General features: G+C 40.8%; 1 long non-coding RNA gene across 1 annotated transcript; it reads right to left on the reverse strand.

Annotated features, from left to right (window-relative positions):
* Positions 1-8,010: 8,010 nt before the first annotated feature.
* LOC118566992 lies at positions 8,011-8,351 on the reverse strand. Its single transcript, XR_004933425.1, has 2 exons — positions 8,176-8,351; positions 8,011-8,143 (listed from the first exon to the last, which is right to left on the reverse strand). It is a non-coding gene; the product is annotated as an uncharacterized LOC118566992 (long non-coding RNA).
* Between the last annotated feature and the right edge of the window lie 10,330 nt (positions 8,352-18,681).

The following is an 18,681-nucleotide window of genomic DNA, read 5'->3' on the forward strand; positions in this document are numbered from 1 at the left end:
GTTACAAATGTAAACGTTACGACCTTTTGTTTGGACCGTTTTTGCCTTTTCTTCTTTCTATTAAAAACGGCTCTAAGAGAAGAGGTGGAAACAACGCCCCCAAAATGACGCTTGTGGCCAAAAAGTGTATTATGTCAGTAGTGGTTTAGGACTACCGTAGCAAATGAATGGGAAACGTTGACCGTCGGCTGTCGCCAATTAGCTCATTAGCTGCGTCTCAGATCGAAATACGCAGTTTGCAGCTCTGCAGACGCAAAGTTTTCCCGGGCGGCAGGTTTTGATGAAGACAAATCCTTTTTACTCAGAAGGTTTGATTTAAAATCCCCAAGCGATGAGAGCCTACGACCAAGGAACTCGGAAGCTTTGCCTTTGACGGTCACGCCCACCACCAGGCGGGCGCCTTCTTCAACTTCTTCAGAAGTTGAACGATTCTAGTTACATATTGTTATTTTAAGACTTTGGCGTTCAGACCTCGGCAGGAAACATTAGCGCTGAATTTTACTTTAATATGCATAAGCAGGTGTATGAGAACAGGGATGTTTCCCCCCAGGCCTGAAACTTGTGGTGGAGTGGAGATAGACAAAGTTGGTTCAGTCCATAGACTGCTGGTTGGCGAGACAATCTGCTTGAGCTGTATTGGTGAGATCCAGTAGACTGGGAGAGCTGATACTAGTGTTTCACTCAAGGACCCAGAAAGATAGATGTCCAGCTTGGATAAACAAATGTTTGCATGAACCTGTCCATGATGAGCAAGCATGAAGCGACAGTGGAGAGTAAAAACTCCCCTTTGGGTAGAAACCTCTAGTAGAAATACACTCTGATAGGGACGAGGTTGAAGAAGCACCATGGAAAAGCCCGATAGAGCTTAGCTACTATGATGGAGAAGGTGATGGAGGTGGGTTGAATGAGGATCATCTGAGTCCAAATCGGACATTGCGCAACCACTGCTTGCGCTTTTGGCTGGGATTTGATTGGGCTGGGATTTGATTGGGCTGATTGGGCTTTGTGGAGGTGCGGCTCAAAGCTGTTTTTTAACTTGCTTTTATTCTGTTTTTATTTTTCAATGTTTTAACCATGTAAAGCACTTTGCATTGTCCTTGTACTGAAATGTACTATACAAATAAATTTGCCTTGCCGAGATGGTCGCACACTATCACACATTACATTTACACTATAGAGTGTAAATGTAATGTGTGCATTTCCAGTATTTTGATTGGATAATCAGAGCTTGGGGCCAGAGGATTGGGGCTTGCATCGGAGGCAGATGAGCCTCTGATTGGATGAAGGTAAGTAATTCAGTTTCTTCAGTCGAATGTCCGCCTAGGCTTCACACACACACACACACACACACACACCAACACACACACCAACACACACCAACACACACCAACACACACCAACACACACCAACACACACACACACACACACACACACACACACACACACACACACACACACACACACACACACACACACACACACACACACACACACACACACACACACACACACACCTACCTATCTATACCAAATTTCAGTTTATTTGATGGGCTTTAATGTGTTTGATTCTATTAATTTAAGATGAAATATGAACAAGGATGTCAAATTCAGATCAGAAGTGTTTTATTTAAATAAATGTTCAAAAAATAACTGCAACACCATGTTTGCCTTATCTGTATTTTACTTTCAATTAGGCTGCCTGTGTGATCAGTAATACCTACAAACTGCTCCTGATTAAGTCTTCTTAATTTTATAATAGTGGCACACTCCACCCCACGGTAACTGTTGCTAATCAGCTATTCAGCTTACAAAAGAGCAGTGGCGGATACAGGCGGGGGGGGACCAAAATTATTTTTTTTAGAGCGGGCGGGCATTGGGCAGAAGCTGTACTTTTTTTTTTTTAACCTCGGAGTGGCCATCATTCTATTAATACTATCTTTTATTTGTCACTCGAACAATTCAACCAATCAAATCAACGACTGAAGGCAACATGCTAGCCAATAATAGCTGGAGGTCGCTTGGTCATACAAATAGCCTTCAGAGAGAAGTTGCGGCTCGGCTGTGGTCACCGTCAGTGTCGGTAGTGCAGGATGGATATTCGGTCTGATTACCAAATAATTACAAGAAGAGACAAAGAAGCAAGCGAGAGCGAACTGGAAGCAGCGCTATTAATTTCTGTTTGGAACGTCAGCATTGAAGTCAACACTGGAGTAAACATGGACGCTAGGAGGGTTAGCTAGACAGCTAGGAGCACAAGGAGCAGAACCGAGGAGTTAAACTGAAGAAACTTGGGTTACTTCAGGTAGAAGGGAACTCTCCTGCCCCAGCTGCTGTAATTACAGAACCTCTTCTAGTATGAATTTTTAATTCAGTCAGTGTTCAGCCTGACACCAGCGCTCATGTTTATGTATGCTAATTCTTGACTTTTGAGTCAAGACACAGCTCTACAGGTTGCTGTATCTCACTGTTAGTTTCCATCCCAAACCCAGCATAAAACCTGCCCAGCTAAAAAGAAAAAAAAACAAGCCCAAATCTCAAGCTCTCTTATGTTAAAAGCGCAGAAGTATTAAACACATGAGAACATGCCACAATGTACACAAAATGTACAATCAGTCAACCAAATAACACACAAGATCAGTTTAACAATCATGATATATCAACCGAAAAAAAAAACTTTTATCAATAGCTTCCCAACATGAGTAATAAATCTACCTTAATATAAATGTAATTTCTCTTACAAAAATAGCTCAATCAAACATTTCTCTTTCACACAGCCATGACATATTTTTAAGTTGATCAGTAGAAATCAATCCCTCTTGGGGGTTTACATTGACCAATACAATTTCATAGTGGCACTTGATTAACCATTATTCTTTTCTTGTTTTATTATACCATTCAATATTATTCATTATAACTATTATTCATTGATGATGTCAGATTAGACTCATTTAAAAAAATAAATTGACCAGTAAAATTAGTTCAATGAGATGCCATTTTATTAAAAGGGTTTTAGTTTTCTTTCAGACATAGACAACTATTTTGATATATATTTTGTTAGTAATTCTTTCTAAAAGCCCAAAAAATGTGAAAACTTTCCCAAATTTTTACAACCTGCCCATAAGCTATTTTAGTTCCTGCTCATTGCGTTCAAAAGAAGCCTAATTGGGTGGAAACCTGCCTAATTTGGTAACACTGAATATACTATTTCTTTTTGTTTGTTAGATTTTTATATTTTGGGATTTTATTGAGAGTTAATTGAGAGTTTTGTAGTTTCTTTTATTGAGAGTTTCTTTTATTGAGAGTTTCTTAGCACTGTAGGAGTTGTCACAGAGCCACTGTTCAGCCTGAAGCATGTAAAAAGGTTATTTTTTTTAAAGTGTGCCCGCCTGAAAAATGTAATGCCCCCCTGTAATTTGTTTCTGCAGCCGGGTCTGTCCAAGCATGAATTTGAATTGCTCACAGCTCAGATCTCGCGTTATTACAACGTGACGCGATTAAAACTATTTCCAAGCAACTTGCATATGATGAACGATGAGAGTGAGAAAGAGATATTTACATCATATAAAGATGATCTACCTTCAGGAGCAACATTCAAGCAGGAAATGAAGTTGTGGCACACAAAGTGGTCATCATCAGTGGAAAAACCCAGCGCTCTCCCTGAAATTCTAAGGATAACAAATATGAAGTGCTATCCAAACATTTCAGTTATACCTGTTACGAGTACTTCTGTGGAACGTGCTAACTCGGGCCTTAAAGCAATAAAAACTTTGCTAAGGTCGACTATGGGACAGGAAAGGTTTGTGGCTTTGCTACGTATATGTCCACAAAGACATTCATTTAAACATCAACAAAATCATAGACATATTTGCCCAGAAGCATCCTAGAGGGTTGACATTATCAACCCATTATCATCGTCATCATAAAGTTGAAGGTGTTGTAGAAGAGAACAATATTCTTTGTCAAGTCTTACTCTTCTATTATAGGCTTAAGGCTTAACTTCACCATACATGTTCATTGGTTGCTAGTTTGTGATAAAATTGAGTGGTAATAGTCAATTAGAAAATCTATTAAAAAAAGTCAATTAGACAGCTGCAGCTGATCCAGAATGCTAATCACTAAAATTAAGTGAGTAGAACACATTACCCCAGCTCTAAAGTCCGTACACTGGCTCCCTGTATCTCAGAGAATAAGCTTTAAAAAAAAAAATTCATTTAGTCTGTAAATCACTAAATGACTTTGCACCTAAATACTTTACAGACCTGTTGTCAGTGTATCAACCTCCCAGACCACTCAGGTTTTCTGATTTAAACCTTCTCTGCATACCCAGAACCTGAACCAGAACCAAACATGGAGAAACAGCATTTCGTTTCTATGCCCCACTCCTCTGGAACAAACTACCAAAAAGCTGTTAATCAAGATTAAAAACACATGTGTTTAGGATCGCGTTTGACTGTTCTAGTTAAACTGTTAACCGAAACATCATTAATTTAAGTTTGTAGTCTAACTGTTTTTAAAATCATAAATATTTGCTTTTAGTTTCCATTTTCCTATGTTTGATTTTGTTTAAATTTTCCTACATTTTATGTCAACTGTCTTTTTTCACTTGCTTTCATTCAGGTTATATTTTCTTGTTTTAATTATTAATTTAATTAATTAATTTTTAATTAATTATGTAAAGCACTTTGCATTGCCCTTGTACTGAAATTTCCTGTACAAATAAATTTGCCTTGCCTTTCCTAGTAATAGTGATGAGAATATATATATATATATATATATATATATATATATATATATATATATATATATATATATATATATATATATATATATATATATATATATATATATATATATATATATATATATATATATAGTCAAAATACCTCTAAAATCGGTGGTGTGGTGAGCTCAACCATATTCTCTACCATTCACAAATTAAGAGATAATTTGGAAATTAAAGGTATTACATAAAAAAGATAACATAAAGAGCTCTTTAATTGTGTATTTAAATTGATTGTTTTCTTTTTATTAAACTGCATGTTTGACTGATTGTTTTTCTTTCTTACAAAGATCAAGCATTCATGTATTAAATGAGTGAAATGATGATTATTTTAGTGCAGTCCAAGTGTCAGACAGGCTAAGGAGAAAATAGTTTGTGGAAAGAGGAAGTAGTGCTTGGAAGGAGACTGCAGCTGCTGGCTACAGGAAATCTGCCGAGAAGAAAAAGAGGAAGTGGAATCAGATGCTTTGGTTCAATGACCTGCTGCCTGGGGTCGGAGAAAGAGGAGCGAAAACTTTTGACTCGGCCAGAGATCTGCATAGGGTGAAAAGTTTATGAGGTGATAAGGTACTGGGTGCAAGTGTTCGGTTGGGACAGGGGGGGGGTTGAGGTTTGCAACCTCCCAACGGCTCTCTCAGCACATAAAAGAAGGGTGATTTGGGTACTCGTGGCTCAGATTCTCATCTCAGAAGACATGCAGCGCGGAGCAGAAGAGAAGAAGACCCAAGACGGAAGGATGATCGTGGAGCCAAAGGAAGAACACGGCGCCCGTGTCTCTGAGAACCGCCGAGACTGAGTCAGATTATCTATTTTTCGTGTTTTTCCACAATTCGGGGCCAACGATCTGCAAATCCTGTCAAGAAGAACTGCTGTGGTTTTGACCTGGTTGATGAGAAGATCCTAGATGTCCAGAAGATGCGAGTTGCACCCATGAGATGTCAGCTCTGCAGTTAAACCACCCTCTCGAGCCAAGGAGAAGCACCTCAGGCACGAACATCAAGGCAGAGACTCGTGGTGTGAGTCTTTGTGAGTGGGGCATCAACGGGACGTCAGGTTTGCCATCAAGAGAAGGCGCGTTGTTCGGGTCGAACAGCTCTTCATCCAGCAATCAAAGCCACTATGAGTTTCCATCATAGGTTCGGGTCAGTTGCTCCTCTAAAGTCAAACTCCTCTCCTGAACGTATTAGTAAGCAGCCTTAGATAAGAGATAGGAAGTTGATTAAATATTAAATTGTAATCTGTTAAATTGCTTAATGCTGTTTCTAATCCCCTGCAAAAGCATACTAATTAAAGAAGCATATAAAATTTTATTAGAAGTTGTGGACATTCAATTTGTGAGTCAACATTTTTCCGAGTTCTTCTATGATTGTAAAATAGTCATGGTGCATGATTCTAGAAATATTTTGGAGGTCTTAAAAGGTTGCCTTTAGCCCAAACTATAAAACAACACCCTTAGGGACTTTTGAGTCTTTAAAAAATACTGATCGTGTAACAAGTGCTGATTCATAGGAGTAGGAGCCACCGTTAACTAGGGCGGTGGTCGGGGTACAGGTGGCCTCGGGCTACTAGGTTGCCTGACCTGTCCACTGCAGAAGGGTGTGGCCCTAGGACGAAGGTGGTTAGCTGGTCAGTCGTATCCTACTCATCTAGCTGAAAAGATCTCACAGGAATTCTAAACAGGGTAATACTCGTTAGATTCAGAGGTCCTTAGAACCCCAGCTAGTTTGAGCTTTAACCCAAAATAGGAAGGAAGTGGGGTTTTAGTTCAAAGCCGAAGATCTGACATGGCGCCCAACGTGGGGCCCTGAGAGAGGGAGACCCCAAAAAGTAGTGGTAGGGAGTAGAAAGGCTGCTTCATAGACCACAATCTGTAACAATCTGAAGGCGAGTAGGATTGTTAGCGGCTGGCCCATGCCATCAGTCACAACCCTCGCAGTAACTACCGTCGGCGTAGGTGAGGGATGAGCTTTATTGAGGGTAACTGACCCAACCCATACAGTAAAGCTAGTAGACAGTGGTCTGCACCCATCCCTGCTCCGATGTGCCAGGAGAGGGTTTGGGGGAGCAGACAACTTGAGACGACAGAGACAAAGGATGGCTGAAGCCAGTGAAGACAAAGGATCTCTACTCTCAGTTGACCTCTCAGAAAGGAACATGCCTTGGGACACAGGAAAACCCCAGGGTTAGATGGCTGCAACTCCACGTTCTCCCATGAGAAACATCACCAGATGGGGCAGGTGGGAAGACATCCTACACGACCCTGATCTCAAGATCAGACCAGCACAGCCAGCCTGCAGGAACCAGCCAGCGCCCACTGCACCATTTCAAGATGGACAGAAGGTGTGGATGAAGGCACGTGATCAACCTGCAAGTATAGCTGTTAAACCCAAGTATGACACTGTCGACATTGTGAAGCAAGTTTTAGATTGTAACACTGTGCTGCTGCACAAGAAGGGGATCCAAGGGGTGGAGCAGCTCAAGCCAGTTCTTAGCTAAGGAAAACCAGAGACCGGAGAATGGCCAGTGAATCATGCACCTTGCCACCCTATATCAGACTGGCCACTGTAACAGGGGTGGTTGTCATTAGAAGAACCACTTCAGAGCTCTGGGTAGGAAGAGCTTTGAAGAAATTGAAATGGGTTAAAAAAGGACTCCTGCCAGAAGAAGATGAGAAGTTCTTGTGGCAGAAGCTCAACTACTGCTGCACCGTTTGCCAATCTTCAATCCAGCTTGAAGTCCGCTGGCAAGTGCCGGGGAAAGGAAAAACCCTGAGTCACCATGCCTCAGGCAGAGAGCTCACTCGACTACTAAAACATCAAGTCAAGGTCACTGATGCCGAAGTATGTGGGGACTGCCGAGTACGACACCTTCCTAGTGGGATTTTCATCACCTGCTGGGACCTGGGTAAAGTTTTCCCTACCTCGTGCTTCTGGTGATGAAATGAAGGTAATCTCACGTACTGTACTGCCTGTCTAGAAGAGTTTAAGGAGGGGCGGCTTTTAGAAGTCGGACGTGCCTATGGTGTATAGGCTGCTGATTATCTCAGATCTTCCATCCATGATGTTGGTGATGACCTATGCTGCCGTGTTCACCTACACCAATGCGGCCTTGGACCCTGACCCGCTGTTCAGTTCCCCCTGGCTGGCTGCCCAGGCCGGAACCTCGGCGTTAAAGGGCCTGTTTTTTTATTTTTTGCTTGCTGCTCAGCTGCGAAGATTTTTTTTTTTTTTTTTTTTTCCTGCCAAGATTTTTTCTCTTCAATTTTATAATCATGTAACATTAATTTCCCTAGGGTAAGGTCAATTGTTTTGAGTGGGGAGTCACAATCTTAAGGGTTTGATTCATATGGTTAACTGAAAACTCTGATAATGTCCTGGAGATCAGCTGTTTCGACCTGGATGGACTGTTCTGGGGTCCTGCAGGGACCTTGGCTGTCGAATCTGGTTGACCTCAAGAAGGGGGTGTCAAAATACCTCTAAAATCGGTGGTGTGGTGAGCTCAACCATATTCTCTACCATTCACAAATTAAGAGATAATTTGGAAATTAAAGGTATTACATAAAAAAGATAACATAAAGAGCTCTTTAATTGTGTATTTAAATTGATTGTTTTCTTTTTATTAAACTGCATGTTTGACTGATTGTTTTTCTTTCTTACAAAGATCAAGCATTCATGTATTAAATGAGTGAAATGATGATTATTTTAGTGCAGTCCAAGTGTCAGACAGGCTAAGGAGAAAATAGTTTGTGGAAAGAGGAAGTAGTGCTTGGAAGGAGACTGCAGCTGCTGGCTACAGGAAATCTGCCGAGAAGAAAAGAGGAAGTGGAATCAGATGCTTTGGTTCAATGACCTGCTGCCTGGGGTCGGAGAAAGAGGAGCGAAAACTTTTGACTCGGCCAGAGATCTGCATAGGGTGAAAAGTTTATGAGGTGATAAGGTACTGGGTGCAAGTGTTCGGTTGGGACAGGGGGGGGGGTTTGAGGTTTGCAACCTCCCAACGGCTCTCTCAGCACATAAAAGAAGGGTGATTTGGGTACTCGTGGCTCAGATTCTCATCTCAGAAGACATGCAGCGCGGAGCAGAAGAGAAGAAGACCCAAGACGGAAGGATGATCGTGGAGCCAAAGGAAGAACACGGCGCCCGTGTCTCTGAGAACCGCCGAGACTGAGTCAGATTATCTATTTTTCGTGTTTTTCCACAATTCGGGGCCAACGATCTGCAAATCCTGTCAAGAAGAACTGCTGTGGTTTTGACCTGGTTGATGAGAAGATCCTAGATGTCCAGAAGATGCGAGTTGCACCCATGAGATGTCAGCTCTGCAGTTAAACCACCCTCTCGAGCCAAGGAGAAGCACCTCAGGCACGAACATCAAGGCAGAGACTCGTGGTGTGAGTCTTTGTGAGTGGGGCATCAACGGGACGTCAGGTTTGCCATCAAGAGAAGGCGCGTTGTTCGGTCGAACAGCTCTTCATCCAGCAATCAAAGCCACTATGAGTTTCCATCATAGGTTCGGGTCAGTTGCTCCTCTAAAGTCAAACTCCTCTCCTGAACGTATTAGTAAGCAGCCTTAGATAAGAGATAGGAAGTTGATTAAATATTAAATTGTAATCTGTTAAATTGCTTAATGCTGTTTCTAATCCCCTGCAAAAGCATACTAATTAAAGAAGCATATAAAATTTTATTAGAAGTTGTGGACATTCAATTTGTGAGTCAACATTTTTCCGAGTTCTTCTATGATTGTAAAATAGTCATGGTGCATGATTCTAGAAATATTTTGGAGGTCTTAAAAGGTTGCCTTTAGCCCAAACTATAAAACAACACCCTTAGGGACTTTTGAGTCTTTAAAAAATACTGATCGTGTAACAAGTGCTGATTCATAGGAGTAGGAGCCACCGTTAACTAGGGCGGTGGTCGGGGTACAGGTGGCCTCGGGCTACTAGGTTGCCTGACCTGTCCACTGCAGAAGGGTGTGGCCCTAGGACGAAGGTGGTTAGCTGGTCAGTCGTATCCTACTCATCTAGCTGAAAAGATCTCACAGGAATTCTAAACAGGGTAATACTCGTTAGATTCAGAGGTCCTTAGAACCCCAGCTAGTTTGAGCTTTAACCCAAAATAGGAAGGAAGTGGGGTTTTAGTTCAAAGCCGAAGATCTGTCATGGCGCCCACATGTGACATTAATTCTAAGTTACTTTATGTCCCCGTAGGACCAGATTAGTTGTTTTGCATGTGGAGTCCCAATCTCCACAGTTGGATTCATATGGTTAACTCAAAGCAGTTACCTTTGCTACAGATGTCTGCCCGACGATGCATATGAAGATGTGCAAGCAGCAGTTTGCCTCGCCGATTCTAACTTTCTGCCTTACATTCACACTCCCACTCTGAGGACCCTGATGACTCAGTACAGACGGGTCTGGTCCTCTGCCTGGGATGCCTGTGAAGCTGACCTCCTCACCCAGCGAGTTGCAGACGTTTCGTATATCCCTGTCATTCGGGAACGATGGGAGAAGCAAGATGGTGAGGAAAAGATCGTCCTGCACCTATTGGACGGAAGGATTATTGGAATCGGCCTACCCTCAACCCTGATTCGGCCAGTTACCCCGGACCAATTCATCGACAAAGGATGTCAGACGACCCTGGTGGGTAAGGAGAATGTGGCATGCCAAGTCGACGTCCTGCGGGTGGCTGAGTGCGGCTGTCAGACAGATCCTGACATGGAAATAGAACAGATTCTGAGTGAGCTATTGGGTGACCTTCCACCGGTCCTATCACCAATGGCTTCACCTTCCGCTGCAAAGGAAAATCCAACTCCATCGCCACCAAGATTGGAACTGATGAACGCCGATGAAGGGTGCCCTGAACCGTCGGCTGAGGACCGCACCTGGTCGTCAGAGTTTGTAGTCCTCGATGCCTGGTCCTCCCCAGGTGACTCCTCTCCTCTGTCGGAGGTTTGCGATGATGTCCTGGAAATTGACTATTACGACGCAGAGGGACTGTTCTAGGGTCCTGCAAGGACCTTGGATGTGGAACCTGGTCGACCTCAAGAAGGGGGTGTCAAAATACCTCTAAAATATGATATGGTGAGCCCGACCAATGTTCCTTGTTAATTACAAATAGAGAAATAATTTGGACAATTGAGTATGTAAAGTTAGAAAAAGAGTTCTGAAATTGTATGTTTGAATTGATTGTTTTCCCTGTATTGAACTATATTATTGACTGATTGTTTTTTTGTTTTTCTCTTTTCCTAAGAAGGATCAAGTACTCATGATGAATAAATGAAGCAATGATTAAATGAAGCAATGATTGTATTAGTGCAGACAGGCTGAGTGGAAACTGGAGTTGCAGTGTTCAGAAAAGAGGAAGAGTGAGTAAACGCTGGACGGGCAAAGGTAACAACGGGGTGAGGAGAAACAGATGTTGATTGCAAATAACCTGTTTGAGAAGAAGGGAGGACGTGGTCTGCCCGTAATGGGAAGAAAAGAGGAACATAACCTTTGAGTCAACTGACATGGGTGAGTGGAATAAAGTTAAGGAGCCTTTGCAACATAGTGGAGAAGGAACCCGACCTTCGTCTCAACCGTCAAAAACGGGAACCAGTTACTCAAATCCCCTGACTTAATAATTGGGATGAAGGTTAGCAAGAAAAATGTGACACTGCTGTTCGATGCGAAGGGAGGGGTTGTGGTGTTGCAACCTCCCAAGGGTTTGTGACAAGATAAAGAAAAGATTATCCGTGTGCTCGGGGCTCAGTTTTCTCGTCTCAAGGGACAGGCAGCACGGAGCTGAAGAACAAAGAACCCCGGACAGGAAAAGAAGAGCAATGAGCCGAGGAGAGAACACCTGTCTCTGAGAAACACCGGGACTGAGCCGTTACCCATTTCACTGTGTTCCTCCAAATTATGGGCCAACTTTTCAAATCCTGTCAAGAAGAACTGCTGTGGTTTGACCTGGTCGATGAGCTGAACCTAGATGCCCCGAAGATGCGAGTTGCACCTGCTAGATGTCAGTTCTGCAGTTAAACCACCCTCTCGAGCCAAGGAGAAGCACCTCAGGCACGGACATCAAGGCAGAGACTCGTGGTGTGAGTCTTTGTGAGTGGGGCATCAACGGGACGTCAGGTTTGCCATCAAGAGAAGGCGCGTTGTTCGGTCGAACAGCTCTTCATCCAGCAATCAAAGCCACTATGAGTTTCCATCATAGGTTCGGGTCAGTTGCTCCTCTAAAGTCAAACTCCTCTCCTGAACGTATTAGTAAGCAGCCTTAGATAAGAAATAGGAAGTTGATTAAATATTAAATTGTAATCTGTTAAATTGCTTAATGCTGTTTCTAATCCCCTGCAAAAGCATACTAATTAAAGAAGCATATAAAATTTTATTAGAAGTTGTGGACATTCAATTTGTGAGTCAACATTTTCTTGGTTCTTCTATGATTGTAAAATAGTCATGGTGCGTGGTTCTAGAAGTATTTTGGAGGTCTTAAAAGGTTGCCTTTAGCCCAAACTATAAAACAACACCCTTAGGGACTTTTGAGTCTTTAAAAAATACTGATCGTGTAACAAGTGCTGATTTATAGGAGTAGGAGCCACCGTTAACTAGGGCGGTGGTCGGGGTACAGGTGGCTTCGGGCTACTAGGTTGCCTGACCTGTCCACTAAGAAGGGTGTGGCCCTAGGACGAAGGTGGTTAGCCGGTCAGTCGTATCCTACTCATCTAGCTGAAAAGGTCTCACAGGAATTCTAAACAGGGTAATACTCGTTAGATTCAGAGGTCCTTAGAACCCCAGCTAGTTTGAGCTTTAACCCAAAATAGGAAGGATGTGGGGGAAGTGGGGTTTTAGTTCAAAGCCGAAAATCTGACAATATATATATATATATATATATATATATATAAGGGCTGGGCAACGATTAAAATATTTAATCGCGACTAATCGCATTGTATTTACAAACTCCAAGAATGAATTCAAAAGTAGTGTAAAGAGCACTTTTATTTTAATGTTCTGCTGCCATATGAACAAAAGTGTTGTAACATTTGTAGCACTTATTTTATACTGGATATTTTCAACCCATCTATTGAATTTAGTGCACTAGTTGATCTTTTCTTCATAAGAGAACAGCAAGCACTGCAGCCAAAATATGGCCTTTTTTGACCTGCTGTATATTAGCCAGTCCCTAAGCTTGATGTATCATGAAACTGTTGACCTTTTGGGTTTTGTGGTTTTTATTTTATTATTACAATAAAAAATATAATAATAATAATAATAATAATAATAATAATAATGTTATGTTCAGTGTTTTTTCGCTAATCCACCTCTTATATATTTCAATCCTTATGTAATTTTGTCTGTGTTGTGTGCACCTGCCTGTTGCTTTAATCCTATAAATTTCCCCGTCGTGGGATAAAAAAAGGATTAGCTAATGTTATCTTATCTTAAATAACACTTTTTAATATATGTACTGGGTTCTTTCAAGGTCTTAATTACATGTTATGTGTGGGCTCCAGTAACATCCATCCATCCATCCATCCATCCACTGATCTACCTGGATGTTCCCTGGAGGACTGAAACGCCTCAGTTAGAGACGTCTGTGGGTCTGTCGGGGCAATGAGAGAAGTTTCGTCTCCTCTCTCCGTTTCTGGACGGAGTCTGCTCGACGTTTTCATGTTTTTTCACGTGCTTAGATAAATTTGTTGTGTTTCCACTGAAATGAACCGGCTTTTTACAAAACATACAGCTTGATTTCATTTACGGTATTAAAATAAAGCCAAACGGTGCTACTTCCCCTGTTCATGTTTTTTCGCTGCTGCGGTCTCTCTCAGCTGTTTGTTAAGTTTGTGTGAGAGCTGAGTGGGCGGGCCAGGCTGAGCCTGCGTGCTGATTGGCTGGCGCCGCTGAGCCATGTACGAGAGGGGAGGGGGAGCGGGAGAGTGCTGCCGTGACAGCGCGCCTGCTGACTGACACTGACTGAAAGCATGTGAGCAACATGCGTTAATGCGCGATAAAATAAATATCGGCGTTAATAGTCTAATGAATTAACGCGAAATTAACGCGTTAACTTGCCCAGCCCTAATATACATACACACACACACACACATTATATATATATATATATATATATATATATATATATATATATATATATATATATATATATATATATATATATATATATATATATATATATATATATATATATATATATGTGTGTGTTATGAATATAAGCAGTGTGCGATTTGCAAAAAAAAAAAAAACAGAGGGGGGGGGGGATCATTTCAAGTGTTTTATAAACGAACATAAAAACAAGGTTATATGGCCCGCATGCTTGCCGCCAGACAGCTTTCCATCTTAGAAAGCGGTCTGGCTGGAGACAGCATGCAACCTGTCCTGGGACGGAGGGTGGAGAAATCGGCTGCTGCTGCTTCTTGTCTTGTGACGCTGCCTGCAAATCTTTATCACCAAAGTTTGTCCTGTAACATTACCATGACTGTTTGTCCCGTCATCTACTCTTGACCTTTTCTGTTGATTTTTCGGGACGAAATATGACAAAATACTTTGTTGACGTTCATGCTGCCACACGTTCTCATGCATTACTTAGTTAGCTAGCAGCTGCTCTTTCAGGTAGCTAGCTAGATCCAGTAGGTTAGACTATTGTTTTTAAACTTGTCCCATCTACTGTCTGGACTCGGGAGTGGGCATTGGTTTACTTTAACCGCTTCGAGCACAAAACGTATTAACACTCTTTAAAAACAGACAACAAACATTTTAATTAACAAATGTGAAGGACACAAGACATGTATTTATATTAGGATTACAAATTTTAATCGTGATTAATCTCATAATGTCGATAGTTAACTTGAGATTAATCGCAAATTAATTGCATTTTTTATCCTTTTATTTCTGAAAGTGTAATAGCCTGTTTGGGCATTTTAATATGCAATTTTGCAATAAATGACACTAATAAAATACATGCTTGTACAAAAAATATTTTGGGGATTTTTCAAATTTTTTATTCTATTTTTCAAGCACTTTTCAGAATTGGAATGAAAACATCCCAGTGCCAAATGTTAAACTCTGGACTATAATGGCTAAGTGACTAATCATGATGCCCTGATGTTTACACAATGTGTAAAAATGTGTAAATAAATACCTGTTTTCATGCCGATATATTTTCTTGCCTCTTAAACAAAGATAGACATGGTATTACGCAAAGACATACAAATTAATAAAAATTGTACATTTCAATAAAGTCATAAGTTCTGTTTTTCACTCTCTCTCTCTCACACACACACACACACAATTCTGAGCTTTCACACCAACAACAATATTTTTGCTTGCTGTTTATATCCATATTTATACAGTTTAAGCCTGGAGAAAGGTTTTAAATTTCCAGGTCATTCCAGTCTACACTTTGCTTGCAACTGGGCCAGGAGCTTAATACCCTGAAAGAGACTGTTTAGCAACTGTTTAGTAACTCCAGGTCCTTCGTTTGGCAACGTAATTCAGCCTTAGTTTGTCAAATACAGAGATAACAAATGAATAAGCATCAAAGTACGGTTTATGGGTTGTGTTTCTGCAATTTTATCAACGTGTAAAAACTCATGTTCAGAACCAATGTCTGCTCAAAATGGTGATCTGCACCATGTAATCTACTTTCAGTAGTTATCACCGGTTATTGCACCGCAAACTGCAGAAAATACGTGCAGAGTTGCTCTTTCTGCCTTTACTACCGTCGGCTCCTATGGCGGAGGGATATTTCAGCTGGATACAAAGTGTCTAGTGCAGGCAGGTCTCTTAATAACCGCTGTTTCGTCACTTATTTTAGAGCCCAAATAAGCAATTTCACTTTCAGAAACCTGCCCAAAAAAACCGCAACCCGTGACTTATGAAATTTAGAAGCGCTTTTAGAGAAAAGAAGCCCAAAGTCGCATTAAACAGTCTTTGGCAACAGTGAGTGCGGGTCTGTTTTGCTGCAGTTTTCTAGCACTCTTGAAACTACGGAAAGCGCCGAGGGTAAAAGAAACAGTGCGGAGAGCACGGCGGGGAAAAGACATTAGCGAACGGTGTGCGTTTTGACCACTGAGCTATATAATACACTGGAGTGCTAATCACCGTCTGTTTGAAGGAGTCGCTTTGAAGCCACCAGCCGCCATATTGGTACTCCCTATTTCCCTCCAGTAATTAGGGAATATGTGCGCTACAGCATCGAATAACAAGGATTTTCTCATGTTCAGGGGGGGCTTAAGACTTTTAAAATGTCAAATGCCATATACTTTTATGTTATGTTCTAAAAATATCAAGTACTGAGAAAGTCATGTGCTGAAATATTTAGCATTTTATTTGTTATATATATATATATATATATATATATATATATATATATATATATATATATATATATATATATATATATATATATATATATATATATATATATATATATATATATATATAACATGTAAAATATTTCAGCACCTAATTTCCTAGTAGTTGATAGTGTTAGTACATCCACTGACTGTAGAATTGCCTGTGAAACGTTTTCACTCAGCCAGAAAACTGCTTGTTATTGCAAGCAAATCCTATGGGATTCTGTGAGAGTAGGGAGTAGCAAGATGGCGGCCAGTGACTTCAGTTTTTCGGCAAAATCAGCACTCCAGTGTATTATATAGCTCAGTGGTTTTGACGCGCGATTGTCGGCGTTATGATCTAACAAAGTTAACACGTTAATAACGCGTTAAAACTGACAGCCAATATTACCTATTCAGACCAGAGGGGGGGGAGGAATATGTATCCCCCCCAGGGATAAAACATCAATGACCAGAGGGGGGGACGTCACAAACGGGGGGGGGGGGAGTAAATCCCCCCCAGCAAATCACACCCAGAATATAAGGATCAATTTGTTAAATCTAAACATTGTGGTCTTCATTATTTCATAAAACCGTGTCATGTCACATGTGAACCTTTAGGAACAGACTTTTTGGGGGAGTATTAAAGAGGTAAAATAAAGTAAAAAAATATATATATAAATAAATAAATAAATAAATAATAATGTTATGAGAAAAACGTCATATTATGAGAATTAAGGGGGAACATTTTCAGAATAGTCACAGTTTGCAGAATTATTTCACTCCTGGAGTAATAGGGCCAGGTTAGATTATTTTAAATATTTTTATTCGTTAGGAGAATAAATTCAGGAGAATGAAGCTAAAGGGATATGAAAATAAACTTGTAATATTACAAAAACAAAAATATTCTGAGATTAAAGTCCCTCTGATACTGCTTAAGTGACTGAGTAACTGCAGATTTGCCACATTTAAGATGGCGGACGCTCTGACGCATCGCAGCAAAGGCAGAACCGCCCAATGACGCGTCTACTCTTATATTATGTCTAATGGGCATCTTACCTCACTAGACTGTCTCACGTAGCAATGCGCCCCCTGTGGCACGAGGGTGTAATTACAACTTAAATAGAAATTGCTATTTCTAATTTCCTGTTTTTTTCTCTCTTAAACCAACACAAACATTTAATGTGATTACACATTAGTGTGTCACATATATGCATTCTAACACAGAGGAGGATTTAATTAGATATTTTACGAAGGGCCGTCAGGTTGATGCACAAGTCCCTGAATGCAACGTTTTAGTTTAATACTTTTGTGTTTGTGACGATTTAGATTAGGTGTAGGAGATGCTGTGGTTGCTGTTGAATGACAAACATCAGCGAGAGTAAGAAACCTGGAGGAACTACAACGAGGGGCTGAAAATTGGGCGAGTAACATTTGCCTGAATTTCAAACTGAGAAATTATAGGATGTGGGAACAGCGTTGACAATGATAATGACTTGAAAAAAAGTCTGATTCATTTATATATAAGAATAAGATGACAATAGTTGTATTATTTCTAAATATAAGAAATTGTTTTATAGAGAACAAAAATTACTAAAAAGTATGATCCTAGCTTGTGTAAGCCCGCAAAGTTAGGAGGTGGTCTCAAAATGGCCATTAGTATCTGGTAATCGTCATGGAGGTCGCGTTGTGAGGTTGTCAGATGCATGGACCGCAGAACACATTTCAAATTGGTCGGGCCCATCAGGCAATATTCACAATACCACTACCCATCTCATACGCACGTGCCCGCATACACATAAAACAGCAGCATCCCCTTGATCACGCAACTGATTTGTGTCACATGACACAAGACAAGCCAATCCATTTTTAGACACCAGAATTTATTGCTTTCTCATAGGCTGTGGTCCCTGAGCATGATAAATGTGTCTGCCATGTTATAATTAAAATTGGCACCAAATTTTTATTTAACTTTTTTTGTTTTTAACTTTTTTTCCAGCACACATGCCCCGGATTTATTTCCACTTACAATCATTATATTACAGCTAACAATATTTACGGAATAAAAATATATTAAAAAGAAAAGTCAAACTCACCCCTGCTCTAAATATTTCCGAAAAAGTGTCTCCGTGTGTCATTATGCTGGATGAAGTCCCTGGCTGTCCTCCAAGCATCCACTGTGGTCAAAAGATCCCTTTGTGTGTGGGCGCTGTGATTCTGTATTATTGGCCTAATCCTGCTTCGCTACTAAAGGCCCATTTTTACCCCGGTTTAAGATTTGACAATAAATGAGGAAACATTGATCAGAGGTAGAACAGTTTAAATACATATTTAATTCATAGAAATTAAATATGGAGACAGAGTACATACCATTAAAAGATGTTGTTCTCACCGCTGTGGATAAGTTTGTCTAACTTTAAAAAGTCTGAACATATCTTTTTAAGGGTGAGACCATCCCATGTCTTTTAGGAGGAGGGGAAAATCTGTTTTGAACAAAGGATCTCTCTTTCAGACCCACCCCCTCAGCAATAAAACTCCATGTTTATCTTACGGTGGAGCAGGGAGGACA

Source organism: Fundulus heteroclitus, chromosome 19, assembly GCF_011125445.2.
Source record: "Fundulus heteroclitus isolate FHET01 chromosome 19, MU-UCD_Fhet_4.1, whole genome shotgun sequence".
NCBI lineage: Eukaryota > Metazoa > Chordata > Actinopteri > Cyprinodontiformes > Fundulidae > Fundulus > Fundulus heteroclitus.